Below are 25,353 nucleotides of genomic sequence, written 5' to 3'. Positions count from 1 at the left end.
TACTTGACGTGGAATAGACTCAACAAGTCGTTGGAAGTCCCCTGTAGTAAATTGAGCTATCCTGCCTCTACAGCCATCCATAACTGTGAAAGTCTTGCCGCTGCATGATTTTCTCTATGGAATGACCTCTCGATTATGTCCCATAAATTATGGGATTCACGTCGGGTGATCTGGGTGGCCAAATCATTCGCTCGAGCTGTCCAGAATGTTCTTCAAACCAATCGCGAACAGTTGTGGCCCGGCGACACGGCGCATTGTAATCCATAAAAATTCCATCGTAGTTTGAGAACATGAAGTCCTTGAGTGGCTGCAGATGGTTTCCAAGTAGTCAATAATAGGTTCGGTTGCACCAGAAGACCCTGTCCATTCCATAGAAACACAGCCCACGCCATTATGGAGCAACCACCAGCTTTCACAGTGCCTTGTTGACAATATTGGCCCATGTCTTTGTGGGTCTACGCCTAACTCGAACCCTACCGTCAGTCCTTACCAGCTGAAACTGGGACTCATCTGACCAGGCCAACCGATATGGTCACGAGTCCAGCAGAGGCACTGCGGGCGATGTCGTGCTGTTAAAAAAGACACTCGCGTCCGTCGTCTGCTGCCATAGCCCATTAACGCCAAATTTCGCAGCGCTGTGCTGACGGATACTTTCGTTGTACGTCCCACATTGAGTTAGTAGGCTGTTTAGGTTTTTATGTTGGTAACGCCACGTAGTGCTCTGTATGAAAATCGCTGACTGCACTGTGAGCAGTCTGTGGCTGGTTGGACTCATTGTTGGAATATTCGCTAGTGTAGAGTTGGGCAGTTGGATGTGAATATCGCATAGCATTGGGCAGTTGGAGGAGAGCCGCTAGCAGTGGTGGATGTTGAGAGAGAGATGGCGGAATTTTGAGAGCGGACGATCTTGACGTGTGTCCATCAGAAAGAGTAAATTTGTAATATCGGATATCATGGACTGACATATATATTATGACTTTTGAACACTGTTAAGGTAAATACATTGTTTGTTCTCTATCAAAATCTTTCATCTGCTAACTATGTCTATCAGTAGTTAGTGCCTTCAGTAGTTTGAATCTTTTATTTAGCTGGCAGTAGTGGCGCTCGCTGTATTGCAGTAGTTCGAGTAACGAAGATTTTTGTGGGGTAAGTGATTTGTGAAAGGTATAGGTTATTGTTAGTCAGGGCCATTCTTTTGTAGGAATTATTGAAAGTAAGATTGCGTTGCGCTACAATTATTGTGTGTCAGTTTAGTGATGACCAGAATAAGCAAAGGGAGAACTGTCTGAATGCGTTCAGTTTTGCTCAGCTGTTTGAAAATCAAATAAATTAAGAGTTTTTCCAACACTGTCGTTCTTTAAATACAAAGGGGAAGTCTCAAGTTTTTCAATTGTTTCACGCAGTATTGCTTGTCTATTAGCACCGACAACTCTACGCAAACGCTGCTGCTCTGGTTAAGTGAAGGCAGTCGGCCACTGCGTTATCTGTGGTGAGAGGCGATGCCTGAAATGAAATGTGGTATTCACGCAGCAGGGGGGGGGGGGAGTCTCGACACTGGATTTCGGAATACTGAATTGTCTAACGACTTCCGAAATGAAATGTCCCAAGCGTCTACCTCCAACTACCATTCCGCGTTGAAAGTCTGTTAATTTCCATCCTGCGGCCATAATCACGTCGAAAACCTTTTCAAATGAATCATCAGAGCACACATAACAGCAATGAACTGCCATATCACACCTTGTGTACGCGATACTGCCACCTGTATATGTGTATCTCACTATTCCACGACTTTTGTCACTTGAGTGTGTCTTGGACACAAATGTACCGCAACAAGTTAATGTAATTCATTTCTGGATTATGAACGCATATAACATCGACAGTACCTTTACTTCAGTACCCTTACTTCACGAGCCTGTAGTAACAAAAAAAATACCTGACAGCCAGTTGCTTCGCGCTAGCGAGTACGAGCCATCAGGGAACGCGTGAGGTCTCTTCTCTTCCGAGAGCAGGTTCGCCCGCGGGGCCGTTTGCCCCACGACGATCGCCCGCCATTAAAAGTGGTACCCGCAGATCGGTCACGCGCCGACGAAATGCTCCGTATTAGTACTACGCAATTTCATGCTAATGCTGTTTAATCTTTCATCCCGCCAGCAGCCACCTCGGGCTCTGTTGGTTAAATATGTTGTAATGATGGAAATTAACGTCTCTATTCCGGTGGTCTGCGCGTCTGTTTTGACTCGGTTGTTATAGACGACCCCACACAAAGAGAATGGCTCGTAAATTAGTTAGACTTCTTCTTGCATGCTAAGCCCTGAGCAACGATTTTTCATTGGATGCCTGAATAGGAAGTTTGTGAAATAGAATGCTAACTAAAGAGCAATGAAATGCTACTGGAATCAGTTATGCGCGTAATTACGGTATGCCCCAGAGCAAACGTCAGTCTTCATGGGTGTGACAGGAACGCTCATTCGAAGCAATGAAGTCTAGTTACATGGGTCTAAAATGCTTAACTTAGGAGCTATGAGCGCTCCTGCATCTCCAATATTGTGAAGCTGCTGTGAAATGCAACTCTTCTGCACCACAATCGCTCCTTTACAAGAAAACAGACAATAGTTTGCAATACTGAAAACAAAACAAGAACCTTAAAAATATTAGATTTTTTGGATTGTTTGTGTTGGCAAGAGAGAACTAGAAAACTTTGGGATTGATTGTGTCAGCAAGAGAGAACTAGAATGCTTTTTTAACACTGAATGTGATCGATGGTGAGACAACAGAGTAACCAGACGAAATATTTGTAGGACTTCTGAGTCGTACTTTCCTGAAGTACCCAAAATGAATTCATGGGTTCAGAATCTTTCTGTGCCGAGTCTGCAGAAGCCGAAAAACATGTCAAACGGAACCTTTGAATCCACTGCAGAAATGACAGATTCAAGTATGGAATCCATTTCAAAACAATGTCACTTTATGATTTTTGGTGCAGAGTTCGACACAAATATTCACAACTTGCTGCAGAGGCTCTCTTCTTATCACGTTCCCGACAGCTTACTTGTGCGTAAAGGGATTCTCAGCATACGCAGCTACAAATAAAAAATAGCGCAGTAGACTGGATGCCGAAACTAGCATACATCTACAACCGTCTTGTATTAGGCCTGACATTAAACAGTTGGTCAAGAATAAAAGTGTTCAACTCCATGCCTCTCATTATGTGGAAACAATTTTATCAATTTACATTGTAATCAATACAGTTTTATTTTGTTATAGTGTATCATTTTGTATATTGTTGTAGGTGTTAATGGCGTATAAATACCTATTTCTGTATGATTTTCATTGAATGATAATAATTAAAGAATGAACATAAAACCAGGCTTTCCTTATTTTAGAGCTCCGTAAAATATTCAGTATTTCAAAAGAATTCCCTCACCAAACAAGTTTGAGAACAGCTGCTCTAGCAGGGGACGAACAAGCGTGGTACAGGCTGTCTCTTTAGGAGACCTACTGCATTTACTGTTTTTCCAATAAAACATGGTCTTTGGTTTACCTTCCCCGCAACGTTATCTATGTGATCGTTCCAATTTAAGCTGTCGGTAACTGTAATTCCTAGGTATTTAGCTGAATTGACAATCTTTAGAATTGTGTGATTTATCGCGTAGCCGAAATTTAATGGATTCCTTTCAGTACTCATGTGGATGACGCCGCACTTTTCCTTTTTCTGAGATCATTTAGGGACAGCTGCCACTTTTCGAGCCATACAGATATCGTCTCAAGTCATTTTGAAATTGATTTTGATGTTATGATGATTTTACTAGATGGGCAATGACAGAAACTTCAGCAATCTGAGAACGCTGCTCAGATTGTCTCTTGAATCGCTTATACAGATTAGGAACAGCAAAGGGCCCATAACACTTCCTTGCAGAGCGACAGATATCACTTTCGTTTAACTGCTCTCTACATCTTATACACCGCAATCCACCTTCCGGTGTGTGGCAGGGGTACTTGGTGTACCAGCGACATTTTCCTCCTTTCCTGTTCCGCGTAGAAAGATTGCTGATTAGCCTCCGTGTGGGCTAGCAAAAAAAGAAATGTTCAAATGTGTGTGAAATCTTATGGGACTTAACTGCTAAGGCCATCAGTCCCTAAGCTTACACACTACTTAACCAAAATTATCCTAAGGACAAACACATACACCCATGCCCGAGGGAGGACTCGAACCTCCGCCGGGACGTGGGCTAGTATCTCTTTGATTTTATGTTCATGGTCTTTTGGCGAGATATCTATAGGGGGGAGCAATATTTTGGTTGACTCTTCCATGAATGTACGCTATCGGAATTTTAATACTAGACCATAACTTGGTGCAGAACGCTTCTCTTGCAGCTGGGCATCCCTGTGACGCTTTCGCGCTTACTAAATGGACCTGTAACGAAACATGCGGCTCTTCTTTGGATTTGCTCTTTTCCTCTAGCAGTTCTATCTTCTAGAGATCCCATGCTGATGAACAGTATTCAAGTAATGGTCGATCGAGTATTTTGTAAGCTAATTTCTTTATTGATGGACTATATATTTCCTGAAGGTTCTTCCAGGATTTTTTCTGGGACCTGCCTTACTCGTGTGGTCGTTCCGCTTCAGATCGCTTCGTACGCATACACCTGGATATTTTATGGAAGAAGCTGCATCTAGTGATTATTCTCCAATTTTGTAATCAATCATACAATAAAGGATCTTTTTACGTCTATGTATGCGCAATACACTATATTTGTTTATGTTGAGGGTCGATTGCCACTCCTTGCACCCTGCTTCGATCTTCTGCAGGTCTCCTTGTATTTTGCTGCAATTTTCTAGCGTCGATACTTCTCTGTATACAACAGTATCATCCGCGAAAAGCCTCATGGGAATTCCAACGTTACCTACTGGGTGATATACATAAAGTACACACATCAAAAAAAGGTTTGCATCACCCTGCTTCCCAGAACTCCTGAAGATAGACGTTGACTGTGGATATTGTATCACAAATACAGCATTTTGAATGTTCAAAGACACGCCCAAAGATGTAAACAACCATATATGAGCAGCGCCTATTAGACGGAGCGGGTCCGACAGCCGATCAGTTCCAGTCATTCCACCAGATAGGAGATACACGGCTCGTGTTGTCTGTAGTTCAACCATGCCTAGACGGTCAAAATCGCGGTTCGATCGCGTCCGCATTGTTTCTTTGTGCCAGGAAGAGCTCTCAACAAGGGAAGTATCCAGGCGACTCGGAGTGAACCAAAGCGATGCTGTTCAGACATGGAACAGATACAGAGAGTCAAGAACTGTCGATGACATGCCTCGCTCAGGCCACCCAAGGGCTACTATTGCAGTGGATGACCGTTACCTAAGGATTATGGCTAGGAGGAACCATGACAGCAAGCTGAATAATACTTTTCGTGGAACCACAGGACGTCATGTTACGACTCAAACTGTGCGCAGTAGGCTGCATGAAGCGCAACTTCGCTCCTGACGTCCATGGCGAGATGGCGAGGTCCACATCTTCAACCACGACACCATGCAGCGCGGTACAGACGGGCCCAACAACATGCCGAATGGACCGCTCAGGATTGGCATCACGTTCTCTTCACTGATGAGTGTCGCATATGCCTTCAATCAGACCATCGTCGGAGACGTGTTTGGTAGCAATCCGATCAGGCTAAACGCCTTAAACACATCGTCCAGCGAGTGCAGCAAGGTGGAGGTTCCCTACTGTTTTGGGGTGCTATTATGTAGGACCGATGTACGTTTCTGATGTTCATGGAAGGCGCAGTAACGGCTGTACGATACGTGAATGCCATCCTCCGACTGATAGTGCAACCATATCGGCAGCATATTGGCGAGGTATTCGTTTCCATGGACGACAATTCGCGCCTCCATTGGGCACACCTTGTGAATGACTTCCTTCAGCATAACGACATCGCTAGAATGGAATAGCCAGCATGTTCTCCAGACATGAAACCTTCGGACATGCCTAGGACAGATTGAAAAGGGCTGTTTATGGACGACGTGACCCACCAACCACTCTGACGGATTTACGCCGAATTGCCGTTGAGAAGTGGGACAATCTGGACCAACAGTGTCTTGATAAACTTGTGGATAGTATGCCACGACGAACACAAGCATGTATCAATGCAAGAGGACGTGCTACTGGGTATTAGAGGTACCAGAGTGTACAGCAATCTGGACCACCACCTCTGAAGGTCTCGCTGCGTGGTGGTACAAAATGCAATGCGTCGATTTCATGAGCAATAAAAATGGCGGAAATGATGTTTATCTTGATTCCTACTCCAATTTTCTGTACAGGTTCCGGAACTCTCGGAAACGAAGAGATTCAAAACTTTTTTTGTTGATGTGTATTTTGAAAATTATTGATCGTATAACTTTTCCCCAGGACTTGTCCAACATTAGTTTAACGTCTAAAGACATTTCTCCGTTCACAATAATAAGCTGTGTTCCGTTTGCTAGAAACTCTTGAATTCATTCACACAGTTCCCCTGTGAGACACCATAATTTGATATTACATTACTGGCCATTAAAATTGCTACACCAAGCAGAAAATGCAGGTAATAAACGGGTATTAATTGGACAAATGTATTATACTAGAACTGACATGTGATTACATCTTAACGCAATTTGGGTGCATAGATCCTGAAAAATCAGTACCCAGAACAACCACCTCTGGCCGTAATAACGGCCTTGATATGCCTGGGCATTGAGTCAAACAGAGCTTGGATGGCGTGTACAGGTACAGCTGCCCATGCAGCTTCAACACGATACCACAGTTCATCAATAGTAGTGAATGGCATATTGTGACGAGCCAGTTGCTCGGCCACCATTGACCAGACGTTTTCAATTGGTGAGAGATCTGGGGATGTGAAGGCCAGGGCAGCAGTCGAACATTTTCTGCAACATGGGGTCGTGCATTTTCCTGCTGAAATGTAGGGTTTCACAGGGATCGAATGAAGGGTAGAGCCACGGTTCGTAACACATCTGAAATCTAACGTTCACTGTTCAAAGTGCCGTCAATGCGAGCAAGAGGTGACCGAGACGAGTAACCAATGGCACCCCATACCATCACGCCGGGTGATACAGCCGGCCGCAGTGGCCGTGCGGTTAAAGGCGCTGCAGTCTGGAACCGCAAGACCGCTACGGTCGCAGGTTCGAATCCTGCCTCGGGCATGGATGTTTGTGATGTCCTTAGGTTAGTTAGGTTTAACTAGTTCTAAGTTCTAGGGGACTAATGACCTCAGCAGTTGAGTCCCATAGTGCTCAGAGCCATTTGAACCACGCCGGGTGATACGCCTGTATGGCGATGACGAATACACGCTGTCAATTTGCGTTCACCGCGATGTCACAAAACACGGATGCGACCATCATGAAGCTGTAAACAGAACTTGGATTCATCCTAAAAAATGACGTTTCGCCATTCGTGCACCCAGGTTCGTTGTTGGGTACACCATCGCAGCCGCTCCTGTCTACGATGCAGCGTCAAGGGTAACCGCAGCCACGGTCTCCAAGCTGATAGTCCCTGCCGCTGCAAACGTAGTCGAACTGTTCGTGCACATGGTTGTTGTCTTCCAAACGTCCCCATCTGTTGATTCAGGGATCGATACGTGGCTTCACGGTCCGTTACAGCCATGCGGATAAGATACTGTCATATCGACTGCTAGTGATACGAGGCCGTTGGGATCCAGCACGGCCTTCCGTTTTATCCTCTTGAACTCACCTATTCCATATTCTGCTAACAGTCATTGGATCTCGACGAACGCGAGCAGCAATGTCGCGATACGATAAACCGCAATCGCGATAGGCTACAATCCGACCTTTATCAAGGTCTCCTCCTTACACGAGGTATCACAACAATGTTTCACCAGGCATCGCCTGTCAACTGCTGTTTGTGTATGAGAAATCGGTTGGAAAATTTCCTCATGTCAGCACTTTGTAGGTGCCGCCACCAGCGCCAACCTTGTGTGAATGCTGTGAAAGCTAATCATTTGCATTTCACAGCATCTTCTTCCTGTCGGTGAAATTTCGCGTCTGTAGCACGTCATCTTTGTGGTGTAGCAATTTTAATGGCCAGTAGTGTATATGAAATACTGAATTGATATCATGTCGTAATTTTGTCGAACATTTCTCTTGACGCTGTAACAATGCCACCAGTGAATGGAAAAAATGTATAACTCTGCGTCAGCTACAAAATTCTATTTTCACCCACTACGCGTTTCGATGGTTGAACATCGCCGTTAGGTGGGAGGCGCCTTCTACGTGCTTGATTTTAGTGGAGAGCACTTGTGATTTTGTACAGCAGCTCTTGTGATGGCCAAGAGATTATCTTAATAACTGCCCGAAGTAGCCTCAGTACTTATAGTGCAATAATTTACAGCAGATAGATAAAGATATTAAAAGTACCTACAGGGCCAGTCAAGCATCCTTCCGCTGAAAGTCACTTGCTTCCATCCGAAAATCAGTTAGACAAATAACACTCACGTAGTGCGCTCCGCACAGGAGCATGAAATTCGAATATAGGCAGTGTACTTAGATTATTTAACGTATTAAGAAAGATGACGACGATTTTTGTGACTCAGGATTGTTCTTTGTTTTACTTTTTCGCAATACAGTGCGAACTGAACAGCGTTGCATGAATCATTTTACGAAGTAATCATTGAGAGTCTTGAGGCCTTCGGATAGAGCGTCTCTCAGTTTACAGGCGTCAGCATAGTTCAGTTTCCGAGATGTCGTTTGTGGAAGATCGTGAATGTAAAAGTTCAATAAACTTTAAGATAAGGCTGAACCAGATGGCAGACATAAAGTTGTGGATTCTGTTATGACCATGTTATATTCGAATCTGGAAAAATCTATCAGTGAGCATACATTTTTCATCATGGTGAAAGTTTTAGATGGCTGTGTGGAATTAATCAATTTCATGAGAATGACGTCTTTAAAAACACTGCCAGATGTAGCCGAGAGATCAAGGAATACAGATGCATTTTTTTATTTGCCACTTGACCATTTTTTAGGAAGGCGCCGAGTGCAGCACTGATCACTGATTGGGCTACTGATATGAATGTTAGGGTATTTTTGGGTCTTTTCATGTGAGATCTACCAATGACAATTTTTTGGCGCATAATCGAGTGTATACCTAAATTCACAACTTCTATTAATACACAGTACTTGCCTCAGCCGGTGTCGTTTCAGTCTTAAAAGACCAGGTTTCATTTGCAGTCTGAGGGGATGCTGATATTTGAATAACAAATAAACATTTATGGCATGTTTGCTTGTTACCAACATCCAACACCAACAAAAACATCTAAACTAATCGCTCCAATATGGCTACTATCGGTGTTGCCACATCACTGCCCACACCTTTAGCTGAAGCAGCTTTTTTGTAATGGTGTCATATTTAACTTTTTCAGATGTACACTCCTGGAAATGGAAAAAAGAACACATTGACACCGGTGTGTCAGACCCACCATATTTGCTCCGGACACTGCGAGAGAGCTATACAAGCAATGATCACACGCACGGCACAGCGGACACACCAGGAACCGCGGTGTTGGCCGTCGAATGGCGCTAGCTGCGCAGCATTTGTGCACCGCCGCCGTCAGTGTCAGCCAGTTTGCCGTGGCATACGGAGCTCCATCGCAGTCTTTAACACTGGTAGCGTGCCGCGACAGCGTGGACGTGAACCGTATGTGCAGTTGACGGACTTTGAGCGAGGGCGTATAGTGGGCATGCGGGAGGCCGGGTGGACGTACCGCCGAATTGCTCAACACGTGGGGCGTGAGGTCTCCACAGTACATCGATGTTGTCGCCAGTGGTCGGCGGAAGGTGCACGTGCCCGTCGACCTGGGACCGGACCGCAGCGACGCACGGATGCACGCCAAGACCGTAGGATCCTACGCAGTGCCGTAGGGGACCGCACCGCCACTTCCCAGCAAATTAGGGACACTGTTCCTCCTGGGGTATCGGCGAGGACCATTCGCAACCGTCTCCATGAAGCTGGGCTACGGTCCCGCACACCGTTAGGCCGTCTTCTGCTCACGCCCCAACATCGTGCAGCCCGCCTCCAGTAGTGTCGCGACAGGCGTGAATGGAGGGACGAATGGAGACGTGTCGTCTTCAGCGATGAGAGTCGCTTCTGCCTTGGTGCCAATGATGGTCGTATGCGTGTTTGGCGCCGTGCAGGTGAGCGCCACAATCAGGACTGCATACGACCGAGGCACACAGGGCCAACACCCGGCATCATGGTGTGGGGAGCGATCTCCTACACTGGCCGTACACCACTGGTGATCGTCGAGGGGACACTGAATAGTGCACGGTACATCCAAACCGTCATCGAACCCATCGTTCTACCATTCCTAGACCGGCAAGGGAACTTGCTGTTCCAACAGGACAATGCACGTCCGCATGTATCCCGTGCCACCCAACGTGCTCTAGAAGGTGTAAGTCAACTACCCTGGCCAGCAAGATCTCCGGATCTGTCCCCCATTGAGCATGCTTGGGACTGGATGAAGCGTCGTCTCACGCGGTCTGCACGTCCAGCACGAACGCTGGTCCAACTGAGGCGCCAGGTGGAAATGGCATGGCAAGCCGTTCCACAGGACTACATCCAGCATCTCTACGATCGTCTCCATGGGAGAATAGCAGCCTGCATTGCTGCGAAAGGTGGATATACACTGTACTAGTGCCGACATTGTGCATGCTCTGTTGCCTGTGTCTATGTGCCTGTGGTTCTGTCAGTGTGATCATGTGATGTATCTGACCCCAGGAATGTGTCAATAAAGTTTCCCCTTCCTGGGACAATGAATTCACGGTGTTCTTATTTCAATTTCCAGGAGTGTATTTATCATGGGTATAAGAGGGAGGGGCGTTCAATAAATAATACAACACTTCTTTTTCTCGGTCAGTTTCGGTTGGAAAAAAAGCAGAATTTGTTGTGGGACATCGTGCAACACACCAAATTCAGACCTCATAGTTTCATGAAGTTCCGATAGGTGGCGGCACTATACGAAGCCTTCAAAATGGGGTCTGTAAAGAGATGCGTTCCAAGTAGTTTCCTCTGGCGGAAAACCGGAGAATTGCAGATATTGATAAACGTTTGCAGAACGTCTACCGACACCTGGCAGTGAACAAAAGTACAGTGAGTCGTTGAGCGAGGCGTCTGTCTGTCATCATAACAACAAGGTCACACAAATCTGTCCGATCTCTCGCGGAGCCGGTCAATGTGGCCGAACTGTTCTAGGCGCTTCAGTCCGGAACCTCGCTGCTGCTACCGTCGCAGGTTCGAATCCTGCCTTGGGCATGGATGTGTGTGATGTCCTTAGGGGACTGATGACCTCAGATGTTAAGTACCATAGTGGTTACAGCCATTTGATCTCCCGCGGGCCGGCATGCCGCACACAAATGTGCGGACACTCTCATTCCTGGTGATCGACTCACTGCTGGTAGTGCTGATACAATCGTCCACCAGGGCGTGTGCCCTCTTGGTTTATCGCCGCATAACAGAAAACGGTAAAGAGAAACGAAGGTCTATCTGTGTGGAACTGCTACTCTTTATGAGACTGATCGTGACAATATTTTTTCAGAAATCGCCACATGGAGTGGCGCCACATCACCTCTCCCTCAATGAAAAAGTTCAAAGCCGCACCCTCGGGCGGTAAAGTCTACTGGAACTATGAAGGTGTTATTCTGTTTGATGTCTTCTCTCATAGTGCAACGATCGACTCTGAAGTGCATCGTGCTATCCCCAGGAAACCAGCGTCTTCAGTTAAAACTTCCGGACTGAGAGGCTGTGGTGGATGTATAAAGCTGCTTCCTACGTTTCGTCTTCAACTGTGGGATACATTTTCCAAGGTAAAACTATGGCTTCAGAGGCTCTCGCATTTATAGAGTGCGTAGAGGGCATCACTATACCTCACGTGATGTCGACTGTATGACTATTTCTGGATGATGTCATCATTCTCGATTAGAAATAATATATTGTCATTCTGTTGGCGCAAAGGCGATATCTATACTCTATCTAATTTTAAAGCTTCTTCTATTCTATTACAATTATTGTGGCGTTTATGAATCTCTATTACTTCTCTACACATGCGTACATTATAATGCAACGCTCATTGTTTTGGATTTTATTTCGTGGTTCCCATCTCGAAAAACATGTTCAGCTATGACCAGTTTTCCAGTATGTTCCAGGCGACAGTTCCTTTTGTGGAACTTCCTGGCAGATTAAAACTGTGTGCCGGACCGAGACTCCAACTCGGGACTTTTTCCTTTCGCGGACAAGTGCTCTACCATTTTTTTTTATTGGCTGCTTTAGCTGTGCTACAAAAGAATTAAAAACCTGGCTTTCGGCGAGTCTCGAAATGCGAACGAAAGCAACTTGTAGCTTGTAAGCTGGCACGTTACCTCTTTTTTATTTTTATTTTTTTGAGGATGGTAGGAGAAACAGAAACCTTTATTGTTCACAAAATAAACATAGTACGTCCTGACACATGATAACTGTCCTGGAAGGAACCTCGCTGCCGTCCTACCATGCAGCATGAAATAACAACAAAATCAAAGTGGGGCCACCTCCGGCAGCCTAAAGAAAAGTATTTATAGATATGAAAACAAAATTTGAAGTACATCCATTTGCTAACTGTACAAGCGTTAGTTTTTCCTAGGCCGCATACTCGCATAGTTGTCCTTAGCTGATCACTTTACTTGGTCGGTTTCACAACGACAGCACCGGGTCCGCAAAAACCGTTACTAGGAAACTGCAATATCAATCCTTGTACTTTTGTAGCCGTAACAGTTTTGTGTGTCCATCTTGCAAGTATTGCCAGTAATCCAGTACGTTCAGACGTGTGTCCCTATAGATGTAATTGACCGTCATATCTGTGATCCACGCCACTGCGTTCGTCTTATGACGAGGAAAATACGTTTCCTCTGGAAAAAATACTATATCAGAAGAGACTGCTGTATAGATAGTGCGTCGCATGAACGCTATTATCTTTGCGAGAGTCCAGACAGCCAATGCCTCGCCGCAGACCAGCCGATGGTCGTCCGTATCCAGCACTGTTGTAGGTAGGTGGGTGTGGTGTACCGTGCGCCACACCAAGTGCCAATTAACGGCTGGATCTTTCCGTTCCACCCTATTCCGGGCGTTCTGTCGAAGAAGCAGATGGGACACGTCCTTCGATGTCGACGTCTCGAACGTAACTGTGTTCCACGATGAACGTGCGCACATACGTTAACGGGGGCGATATATGGCCGACACTGACTAGAGGAAGATGCGAAGTTGGTACTAGTTCTTCGATGATCGTCCCCGTAAGCGAGTGATTCCTGTTGGGCCACCGTTTGAGCATAGTATTAATATCCATGGCACGCGCCTTCTCGTGCGCGTTCACTAAACCAACGGCCCCCTCTCGCGCTGGGAGGGTAAGCGTGTTGTACTGTACCTTGAAGAGCTGTCCCGAGCTTACTAGCACCTAAAAGCTGCCTGAATCCTCATAACCATCGTGCGCGTCAAGGGGAGAAGGTGTGACAGGTGGAACATCATGGGCGCGAGATAAAGGTTTGTAGCGCGGGAAATGCATATCCTCCTATTTCCATCTATTGTACTATAATTTTTTTCCTTATTTTGTTACCTGAATATATAACATTTCTGTGTCTTTGTATATTGTAATTGTTTTACTATTTGTATATATATGCATTGATGTCGATGTATAATTGGTTTGTTTTGTGAATATTATTTGTATTTATACGCTGGGTCTGGCCTAGGGAAAACTATGCTATCGAACGAATACATCGATAGGTCGTGTGGAGAACCAAAGTGTTTAGGATCTTTGGTAGTGTTAACTCTGTCGCGCTGAGGGCGGGTAGAGGAGAGTCTGGCTGGAGTAGTGCGGTTGACCAGCTGTGTTGTGTGACGCTCCCGCTCGTTGCCGCGCTTTCGGGGTTTAGCAGCATGTAATTGCGCTCGACTTGCTATGATAGTTTCTGACACGGTGTCGCGGACGGCAAGCATTAGCTGGCGCACATCAAGAGCCCGTTTCGCCAGGTGACCGTCTCGAGAAGGCGCGCCAACATCCAGCTTCTGCAACAGCGACGGCCGACAATGAGTGACTGTCGCCACCTCCTCGATCGACGGCGTCAAACCTTCAATCAACCAACAAGGAAGACTGAAAGCACGTAAAGTTTTAGAACTATATGGCAGACCTCAGCTTTTCAAACTATTTCATTAGCATCAGTAAAAAATACAGCAACTTAGCATGAACCTTTGTTGCTCATTGTCCCAATTGCATTACCAAGCAGGGTCCGTTCCCTTTCCGGAATGAACCAGAGTGTCGTTGAAATTCAGACGCCAGCATTAAAGTTCAGTTAAGGTATTCATAGCTGGCTACAATACTTAGATTACACAAGCACAAATTAAAAGTGCGAGTTTTGTTAGCATATTTTAGCTTACCTGTGACTGCAGCTCAGCTTGGTATGTACTAAATGTTACAATTGTTAATTGTCCAGAATCATTTAATTCAAGTTCAAAGTTAAATCTCTTATTTCTAAATTGCATAGATTCAAGTAGCTTTTGAAATGATTGTTGAGGTAGCACAAGACTAACCTTATTTTACTGAATTTCGTAGTGCTTCAGAAACAAATCTCACTATTAAATTCAGTCACTAAATTAACTTCCAATTTTCCAGTTTTATTAATTCTTTTGCTAAATTAAGTCAGAGTGTAGCGAAATTTATTACTTCTGACAAACTTTCAGTTTTCACATAATACGTGTCAACTTTCAGTTGCCACGCTTTTAGTGCTAATTATATGTGCAATAACCTTTCTTTTTCAGTTATTATAGCAGTTGTCCATAGGACTGGCGACCGTAATTTTCCCCAAATCTCAAATATCTAATTAACGCCAATTAATTGTTAACGTGACAACCGCACATTTACTTTCTTTATTAATTTTACCCTTTTCTCAAAATTAATTTCCACCAATTTCATTTGCATTTTACCTTTCATTTAGATGTAACCCTTTCCTCCCTCTTTACCGACAGAGTAACTTCGGTGACGATTGCTTTTTCCAAATTCCCATTAGGTACCGTAGGGCGTTTAGTCGTACTGCCGTGCGGACTCTGAGTAACAGCCTTCGGTAGTTGTCCGCAGCCGTTCCCGCTGTCTCATTATCAAAAGCGATACCCAGACAGTGGAGGGTTTGCACCGTAGGTAAGGGTCCTTCCGTTCCCATCTGAGCTACTCAAGCACGACTCACGCCCGACCTCACAGCTTCACTTCCGCCAGTACCTCGTCTCCTACTTTCCAAACCTCACAAAGCTCTCTCCTACGAACCTTGCAGAACTGGCACTCCTGGAAGAGAGGATATTGCGAAGACATGGCTTAGCCACAGCCTGGGGGATGTTTCCAGAATGAGATTTTCGCTCTGCAACTCCTTTTGTGTTCGCCTAGCAGGTGTTGACACTTCTTTCCGTTGTTCCAGTACATACTCGTCCGCAACTGCACGGAATTTTATATACACCAGGTGTCGCTAGTAGTCCCATTTATCTTTTGCTGTTCTTCAGTATTCATTTATCCTCCTGATGGGTCTAAAGAGCACCTCACCGCATACTTGGACAAACGTTTCCAGGTGTGATCCGTAATTTTATTAATGAATAGCAGAAAAATCTTTCCAGATGGCGACCGTTGTTCCACAGTACTTCTGGCTTCTTCTTTTCTTTATTGGAGAGCTCGATCAAACTCCTTACTAGAATACCCATTTTTCTTGAAGGCCGACTGTAAGTGATTTAATTCAGTCTGCAAATAAACCGACTCACAGATTTTATTGGCTCTTTCCACCATGGTTTTAATGACGCCTCTCTTTTGTCTATGTCGATCAGCATGTATGTCCTTTCTGTATACCTTAAGCCACAGACTCCTGTCCACCCGTTTGATTACAGATACATCCATAAAATTCTATGTCTATATCCACACCTACATAGATACTTCGCAAGCCACCATACGGCCCGTGGCATTTTCTTTCCTGTTCCACTCACAAACAGAACGAGGGAAAAGTAGCTGTCGGTCTGCCTCCATATGAGCCCTAGTTTTTCGTATCTTACCTTGGTGGTAATGTACGATGGCGACAGTAGAATCGTTTGGCAGGCAGCTTTAAATTTCGGTTCTCTAGATTTCCTCAATCGTGTTGTTCGAACTCCTAGGTAACAAGTCAAGCAGCCGGCCTCTGAACTGTTTCGATGCCTTCACCTAAGCCGACCTCTTTTTTTTTTTTTTCGAGTCATCAGTCTTCCGATTGGTTTGATGCGGCCCACCACGATTTCCCCTCCTGTGCCAGAGTAGCACTTACAACCTACTCCCTCAATTACACTCCTGGAAATGGAAAAAAGAACACATTGACACCGGTGTGTCAGACCCACCATACTTGCTCCGGACACTGCGAGAGGGCTGTACAAGCAATGATCACACGCACGGCACAGCGGACACACCAGGAACCGCGGTGTTGGCCGTCGAATGGCGCTAGCTGCGCAGCATTTGTGCACCGCCGCCGTCAGTGTCAGCCAGTTTGCCGTGGCATACGGAGCTCCATCGCAGTCTTTAACACTGGTAGCATGCCGCGACAGCGTGGACGTGAACCGTATGTGCCGTTGACGGACTTTGAGCGAGGGCGTATAGTGGGCATGCGGGAGGCCGGGTGGACGTACCGCCGAATTGCTCAACACGTGGGGCGTGAGGTCTCCACAGTACATCGATGTTGTCGCCAGTAGTCGGCGGAAGGTGCACGTGCCCGTCGACCTGGGACCGGACCGCAGCGACGCACGGATGCACGCCAAGACCGTAGGATCCTACGCAGTGCCGTAGGGGACCGCACCGCCACTTCCCAGCAAATTAGGGACACTGTTGCTCCTGGGGTATCGGCGAGGACCATTCGCACCCGTCTCCATGAAGCTGGGCTACGGTCCCGCACACCGTCAGGTCGTCTTCCGCTCACGCCCCAACATCGTGCAGCCGGCCTCCAGTGGTGTCGCGACAGGCGTGAATGGAGGGACGAATGGAGACGTGTCGTCTTCAGCGATGAGAGTCGCTTCTGCCTTGGTGCCAATGATGGTCGTATGCGTGTTTGGCGCCGTGCAGGTGAGCGCCACAATCAGGACTGCATACGACCGAGGCACACAGGGCCAACACCCGGCATCATGGTGTGGGGAGCGATCTCCTACACTGGCCGTACACCACTGGTGATCGTCGAGGGGACACTGAATAGTGCACGGTACATCCAAACCGTCATCGAACCCATCGTTCTACCATTCCTAGACCGGCAAGGGAACTTGCTGTTCCAACAGGACAATGCACGTCCGCATGTATCCCGTGCCACCCAACGTGCTCTAGAAGGTGTAAGTCAACTACCCTGGCCAGCAAGATCTCCGGATCTGTCCCCCATTGAGCATGTTTGGGACTGGATGAAGCGTCGTCTCACGCGGTCTGCACGTCCAGTACGAACGCTGGTCCAACTGAGGCGCCAGGTGGAAATGGCATGGCAAGCCGTTCCACAGGACTACATCCAGCATCTCTACGATCGTCTCCATGGGAGAATAGCAGCCTGCATTGCTGCGAAAGGTGGATATACACTGTACTAGTGCCGACATTGTGCATGCTCTGTTGCCTGTATCTATGTGCCTGTGGTTCTGTCAGTGTGATCATGTGATGTATCTGACCCCAGGAATGTGTCAATAAAGTTTCCCCTTCCTGGGACAATGAATTCACGGTGTTCTTATTTCAATTTCCAGGAGTGTATTTGCTAGGTGTATTCCAATCTCTATCTTCCTCTACAGTTTTTGTCCACTACAGCTCACTTTAGTACCATGGAAGTCATTCCCTGATGTCTTAACATATGACCTGTCGTCCTGTCCCTTCTCCTTGTCAGTGTTTTCCACTTACTCCTTTCATCTACGATTCTGCGCATAACCTCCTCATTCCTTACCTTATCAGTCCACCTAATTTTCAACATTCGTCTGTAGCACCACATTTCAAATGCTTCCATTTTCTTCTGTTCCGCTTTTCCCACAGTCCATTTTTCTCTACGATACAATGCGTGCTCCAGACGTACGTTCTCACAAATTTATTTATTTCATTTTCATCTTGAATTTTTACTTTAGGCTTGAGTACTTTGTGTTTTTAGATTAAATTTATGATATCCAGGGATTTATGGCTCTATATGACATTTTCGTTTATTTGGTGAGATGCATATGGGGAGTAATTTATGCTCTACGGTAGCTATTGATATGACGATGTGGATAGAGGGACTTTTAGTAGCTTTTCACCAATGTGGCCTCACTGGGTGTTATGGTTAGGTTGAGGTATCATGCTTATTTTATTGTTGTATGCGTCCCGACACAGACAGGATTCCTTCATGAAATGCCACTTGATAAGCCTTTTGTAGAATGGATACAGTATTTTTACAGCCTCAGTTCCCTACCGATTTTATTATAAGATGTGTCACGTAGTAGTTACATTTCAGTCCTGCATTTTTTCATAGTGAAGACTCCATCTAAATGTAATACGTGTTAATACTGGTGTTTCAACTCGTGTTAAATGGGATGGGGCGACAGCTGAGTAGTTACTGTTAGTTCTTACTGATCTTCCTTCACGTATTTCGGTATCAACAGTAAGTGTTACCGCAGACTGATAATTATAATTTTCATGCTCCGATTTCAGCAATGGTGGAACACTTTTGTGTTTCTTTATTGCATAATTGGAAAAAAACATTTGAGATCAGTTAGAAATATTGAATTTCCTGTGTTGAAATAGTATTGACTTGAGGTCGAATAGTTTTTTGCATTGCATTTTACAATTATTGGTAGACATATGTCGTCTCTTTTTAAAAACAGAGCGGTTTGTTCTTCACATGATAGTCTTTGTTAGTGGGTGTTCCTGTCATTACTCCAGCGGGGCTATTTTGTAGAAGTGCTTGTCATATAATATGTCGATTTGACATATAATATACCACGGTGGTTTTATGGTTTTGGTTGTGAATATCTAGCTTGCTGTCACTGGTTAGGCTTCCATCATTTCTTTGACGATGGATATTTGGCGATACCAGGCTTTAGAAGAGTTTCGCCGTGATATAGTCAGTTCTGCGAGACATGTAGTTTGTTAGCGACTCATTGTATTCCCACGGGGCGCTCTGTCACAACTATATTACCTTTTTAATTTAGCTAGAATAAACCATGATAATTCATATTGTTACTACGGGTTTTTTTCTTTGGATGATAGGTGTTACTTGTATTCACGTTTATTTATAAACCTCTATAATAATTTAAGCCTTTATATGTTTGACCATTATGTTTCCGACAATACACATTTTTCTTCACCTATAATTTTGTTGTCTAAGAATCTTAGTATGAGTGTACTTTTTTACCATTACTGTAACGCACTGATTTTGTTCGGCTCAGGCATACAATGTCAGTTTTATGTGAGCTCGTAGCTCTTTGTATCCCGCTTTATAACAGTCTACTCTCATGGTAGGCAGCATGCTTTCATTAGTGACCATGTTTTCGGTTTCTTGTTATCTTATACGCTACTTTTATACTTAGGACAATGAAATGTTTTACTGCTTCCTTATGGTGGGAATTGGTGTTATGTATTTTCAGCCACCACCTTTTAGCCAGTTGTATTTCTTGACCCAAACTGACACAATTCGCTGTTCACTTGTGGGAATTCGGTACGTCTTGACTGCTTCTTATGAGTATGATTAGGATCCATACACTTTACCAGTTCAGCGAATCAGCGTTGTCCTTACTTCTCCATACAGCTTAGGGGAAATGCTATTTTCTTACTAGAGACGCGTTTTGTTGATCATGGAGTTTGACGTTGACCTGACTTGAGTTATAAAATTTGTGAGTTTATGGGCTACCACAGTGGGACATAATCCGCTTGAGACTCCATACGTATTTGGACTGGCACTGACATTATGTTACATCGCCTTGGGCTACTCCGTTACTGGCCATGCTTTGAGTAGTATTGGTCACTCCACGAGTATTTTATAATATGGTTCCATTTAATAAGCTCCCTTTGGCGCACAATAGGTACCCCTTTAGTGTGCAAACACGTTAATCATTTTGTGGGCTTCATCGTTGATGATATGGTAATATTCGCACATTTACTGACCTTTTATCTTTTTCCATACACATGTTGCTTATCGCGACACAAATTGCAATGTCTTTATTATTTATATAGGTTCATCCATAGATAGGTAGTTAGGTCATTCCTGCACTCCCAGGGAAATAGTATGACACTGTCGGCTGGGAACCTGGAGGATTCCCCTTGGTTAAGTAGGATTTAAGACACTTGTTGGTTTGTTTCATTGTGGTGATGCCGACCTTTTAGGAAACGAAATCATATCTTTTTATTTTGATTTGCTGTATAACCTAGGCCCACAAGGTATTTGTGAATATTCTTAACGTGATCTTCGCATGCTGTTTATCTCTTAATATGTCGACTGTCGTTGGGTTTTGCGTCAAGTTGTTTTTCTGATGCTATGACAACTAATTATATCACCAGTTGTTTTAGAACCTAGGCCGTAAATATGCATACTATTGTACTGTGTGACATTTTACTTTAAATTAAGATAGGTCTTCAAATATACTAGGGGTTTCCTCGTCTACAAGAATTTAAAGGGGTTTTATAGATAAAAAAGACAAGCTTCGTTTCAAAGGAGTTCTTGATTGTATACTGTCATGTTCTGATCTTCTTAATGTACACTCCTGGAAATTGAAATAAGAACACCGTGAATTCATTGTCCCAGGAAGGGGAAACTTTATTGACACATTCCTGGGGTCAGATACATCACATGATCACACTGACAGAACCACAGGCACATAGACACAGGCAACAGAGCATGCACAATGTCGGCACTAGTACAGTGTATATCCACCTTTCGCAGCAATGCAGGCTGCTATTCTCCCATGGAGACGATCGTAGAGATGCTGGATGTAGTCCTGTGGAACGGCTTGCCATGCCATTTCCACCTGGCGCCTCAGTTGGACCAGCGTTCGTGCTGGACGTGCAGACCGCGTGAGACGACGCTTCATCCAGTCCCAAACATGCTCAATGGGGGACAGATCTGGAGATCTTGCTGGCCAGGGTAGTTGACTTACACCTTCTAGAGCACGTTGGGTGGCACGGGATACATGCGGACGTGCATTGTCCTGTTGGAACAGCAAGTTCCCTTGCCGGTCTAGGAATGGTAGAACGATGGGTTCGATGACGGTTTGGATGTACCGTGCACTATTCAGTGTACCCTCGACGATCACCAGTGGTGTACGGCCAGTGTAGGAGATCGCTCCCCACACCATGATGCCGGGTGTTGGCCCTGTGTGCCTCGGTCGTATGCAGTCCTGATTGTGGCGCTCACCTGCACGGCGCCAAACACGCATACGACCATCATTGGCACCAAGGCAGAAGCGACTCTCATCGCTGAAGACGACACGTCTCCATTCGTCCCTCCATTCACGCCTGTCGCGACACCACTGGAGGCGGGCTGCACGATGTTGGGGCGTGAGCGGAAGACGGCCTAACGGTGTGCGGGACCGTAGCCCAGCTTCATGGAGACGGTTGCGAATGGTCCTCGCCGATACCCCGGGAGCAACAGTGTCCCTAATTTGCTGGGAAGTGGCGGTACGGTCCCCTACGGCACTGCGTAGGATCCTACGGTCTTGGCGTGCATCCGTGCGTCGCTGCGGTCCGGTCCCAGGTCGACGGGCACGTGCACCTTCCGCCGACCACTGGCGACAACATCGATGTACTGTGGAGACCTCACGCCCCACGTGTTGAGCAATTCGGCGGTACGTCCACCCGGCCTCCCGCATGCCCACTATACGCCCTCGCTCAAAGTCCGTCAACTGCACATACGGTTCACGGCCACGCTGTCGCGGCATGCTACCAGTGTTAAAGACTGCGATGGAGCTCCGTATGCCACGGCAAACTGGCTGACACTGACGGCGGCGGTGCACAAATGCTGCGCAGCTAGCGCCATTCGACGGCCAACACCGCGGTTCCTGGTGTGTCCGCTGTGCCGTGCGTGTGATCATTGCTTGTACAGCCCTCTCGCAGTGTCCGGAGCAAGTATGGTGGGTCTGACACACCGGTGTCAATGTGTTCTTTTTTCCATTTCCAGGAGTGTATTTACATGTTCTGTTGTAAATCTGTGGCGTTAAGTACTTTTATGACTAACAAATATGTACACATGATGTAGTTCATGGTGCTGGATGAATGCAGAGTTTTGATTTAACGCCACTAACATTTAAGTACACGTGTTTTAGTCTATTGTACTGGATGTATGGTTTAACGCCGCTACTTTCATTTTTAAGCTTTAAGCGCTGTTATGCAAGCCTGCCTTGTGCACCCTGATATACACCACATGTACACTCTTTAACTATGCAGGGGCCCGATGATTGCACAGTCGAATGCTGAAATTGATGGCCTTCTAAATTAAATGAAATAACATTGTAAGTTACCCTGCTGTTCATTGACACTGACAAAACTTCTGCTATGAGTTCCATAGTCCTGAACATTAGCCCGTGCACCTTATTCCATTCACAACACTGCAGTACGTTACTGGTATGAAAATGGAGATATAACAGCTTACTGTTTGCTGCCGCCAGTTCTTGCCGCATGTCAAGAGAAATTGCTACGTAGAAGGTTCAAAAGAGTTCATCAACACTGTCTTTTTCAAAAGGCAAAGGAATGATGCCAAATGTTCAAAATGTTCAAATGTGTGTGAAATCTTATGGGACTTAACTGCTAAGGTCATCAGTCCCTAAGCTTACACACTACTTAACCTAAATTATCCTAAGGACATACACACACACCCATGACCGAGGGAGGACTCGAACTTCCGCTGGGATCAGCCGCAAAGTCCATGACTGCAGCGCCCTAGACCGCTCGGCTAATCCCGCGCGGCAAAATGATGCCAAATATTTATTACAAAAGGTATTTATACTTACTCAGTTTTACCACTACAGTTTAAGACTAGAATACCTGTTCTTAAACTGATTTAACATAACATATAGTCTATAATGTTCAGTACATATAACTTTTCCATGATTCGTCCTTGTAAAAAGTTTTACAATAAACTAGCAATTTACCCGTCGCGACTTTGCCTACGTTACTCAGCACAAGAAAACTACGCAAGTGAATTGTTGGAGTGTATTCTTGTAAAGTAATAGGTTTCCACAGTTCTCCTTGTTCTAAAAGCGTAGGTCTATACATCAAACCACGAAGAAATTGTGTTTCCCCGCGGTTTATTTTCACATTCTTAAACTGGTTTTAATAATTAAACTAATACAATACTTAAAAATATAGTGATCTTCGTCTGTTACCGTTTTACTGAACAGACTGAGCCGAAATTATGCACGAACGAAACTTTTATATGGCAGGAACTGAGAACTATTGCCTTTTAGTTTCCAACATAATATGTAATAATTATACACAGCCTCTAGATAAAAGTGCTCATATTATATAACGACTTCACGCTCAATAATCGCAAAATGCGTTTCAATTCAGACTTACACTGGCACGCTTTAGGAGTTTTAATTTCATCCAGAGTGCTCCAAAAAGTGGTTTTGGGTCCTGGTTTTTTCAACTGTTCTCAAGGGGTTCTCCAGTTTTGACCCTCTTCTGATCTATACCCTATGTATTGTGTCGCCATCCGACCCCCCAATTATTTATTGCTAGTGATGCACATGTGTCGGGGTATTGGTAGAACGCAACCCACTATTCCGTACCCATCACTCAAGGGGAGAAGCGACGATCCTCACTGACAGTGGTAACCACACTGCAGATACCATTTCAAAAGACTGTCAGAGAGGAGACGAGTCGTGGGGCCACCTCTGTCTGCTTGTCATCGCAGGGTCCATGCAGCAGTGAGATCACCGTCGCTGCAGCAAGCTGTGTCGCTTTTTCCTCCGATTTCTCCCATGCTCAGCGCAATTCTGTACGTTCTTGTCATCATAGCTTGTGAATTGAAATGCAGTACGGATAAATATAGTTTTTGCCACTAATATTGTATTTATAATTTCTTTGAATCACTGGTCCATTTAATGGAATTGATACACTGTCACAAAGTTGCTGTCCAACCCTGCACGTATGATCGAACTGATGACTTTCGCTGTAGATAATTTCTGTTTCGGTTAATCTGCGTAGTTGCATTTTCAGAGGAATCATTGAATAACATCAATCTGCCCGCCCGGTTAGCCGAGTGGCGCCGGCACGGTAGCTCAGCGTGTTCGGTCAGAGAGCTGGTTCGCCTCTGTAATAAAAAAACTGAGTGAAAGAATCAACAACGAACTTAAACGAATGTCATGTGACGTCCGCAACGACCAAACACAACGAACAAAACGCAAAAAAAAAAAAAAAAAAAAAAAAAAAAAAAAAAAAAAAAAGTGGTCTAGCGCACAGCTTTCCGTAGCGGAAAGGAGCGCCTGGTCCCCGGCACGAATCCGACCGGCGGACTTGTGTCGAGGCGCAGCGAGCCGGCCGGTCTGTGGATGGCTTTTAGGTGGTTTTCCATCTGCCTCGGCGAATGCGAGCTGGTTCCACTTATTCCGCCTCAGCTTCATTATGTCGGCGATTGCTGCGCAAACAAGTTCTCCATGTATGTGTACACCACCATTGCTCTACCAAGCAAACATAGTGATTACACTCGACAGGTGTGAGACGTTCGCTGGGGGGGATCCACCGGGGACCGAACCGCACAATAACCCTGGGTTCGATGTGGGGCAGCGGAGGGGTGAAGTGGACTGTGGTAGGCGTCGTGGGGTTGTGGACCACTGCGGCTGCGACGGGCACAGAGCCTCTCCGTCGAGCCGGCCGGGATGGCCGAGCGATTCTAGGCGCTACAGTCTGGAACCGCGTGACCGCTACGGTCGCAGGTTCGAATCCTGCCTCGGGCATGGATGTATGTGATGTCCTTAGGTTAGTTAGGTTTCAGTAGTTCTAAGTTCTAGGGGACTGATGACCTCAGAAGTGCTCAGAGCCGTTTGAACCATTTGAACCTCTCCGTCGTTTCTAGGTCCCCGGTTTACATATAACATTAATCTGCCGACTGTTTTTCGTCATTTATTTCAACTAACAGTACAAGTATAGTAGGAGCCACGGGCAGTTTATTGACCTCAAGCGGAGCCAAACGAGCGGCACTACCTCAAACTAAATTCAAAGAATCCTTGACAATAATCTTTTTTATTCCTTCCACAAATTCTCTTCCCCACGGCCAAAGTGTCACTCTAAAGTGAAGTCTCATCAGTGTTCTAGGCGGTGCTAACTTATTACTGTCCGAGAATGAGAG

Source organism: Schistocerca cancellata, chromosome 1 (genome assembly GCF_023864275.1).
Source record: "Schistocerca cancellata isolate TAMUIC-IGC-003103 chromosome 1, iqSchCanc2.1, whole genome shotgun sequence".
NCBI classification, from domain to species: Eukaryota; Metazoa; Arthropoda; class Insecta; order Orthoptera; family Acrididae; genus Schistocerca; species Schistocerca cancellata.
The sequence above is the reverse complement of the archived record's forward strand: the minus strand, read 5'-3'. Positions refer to the sequence as shown.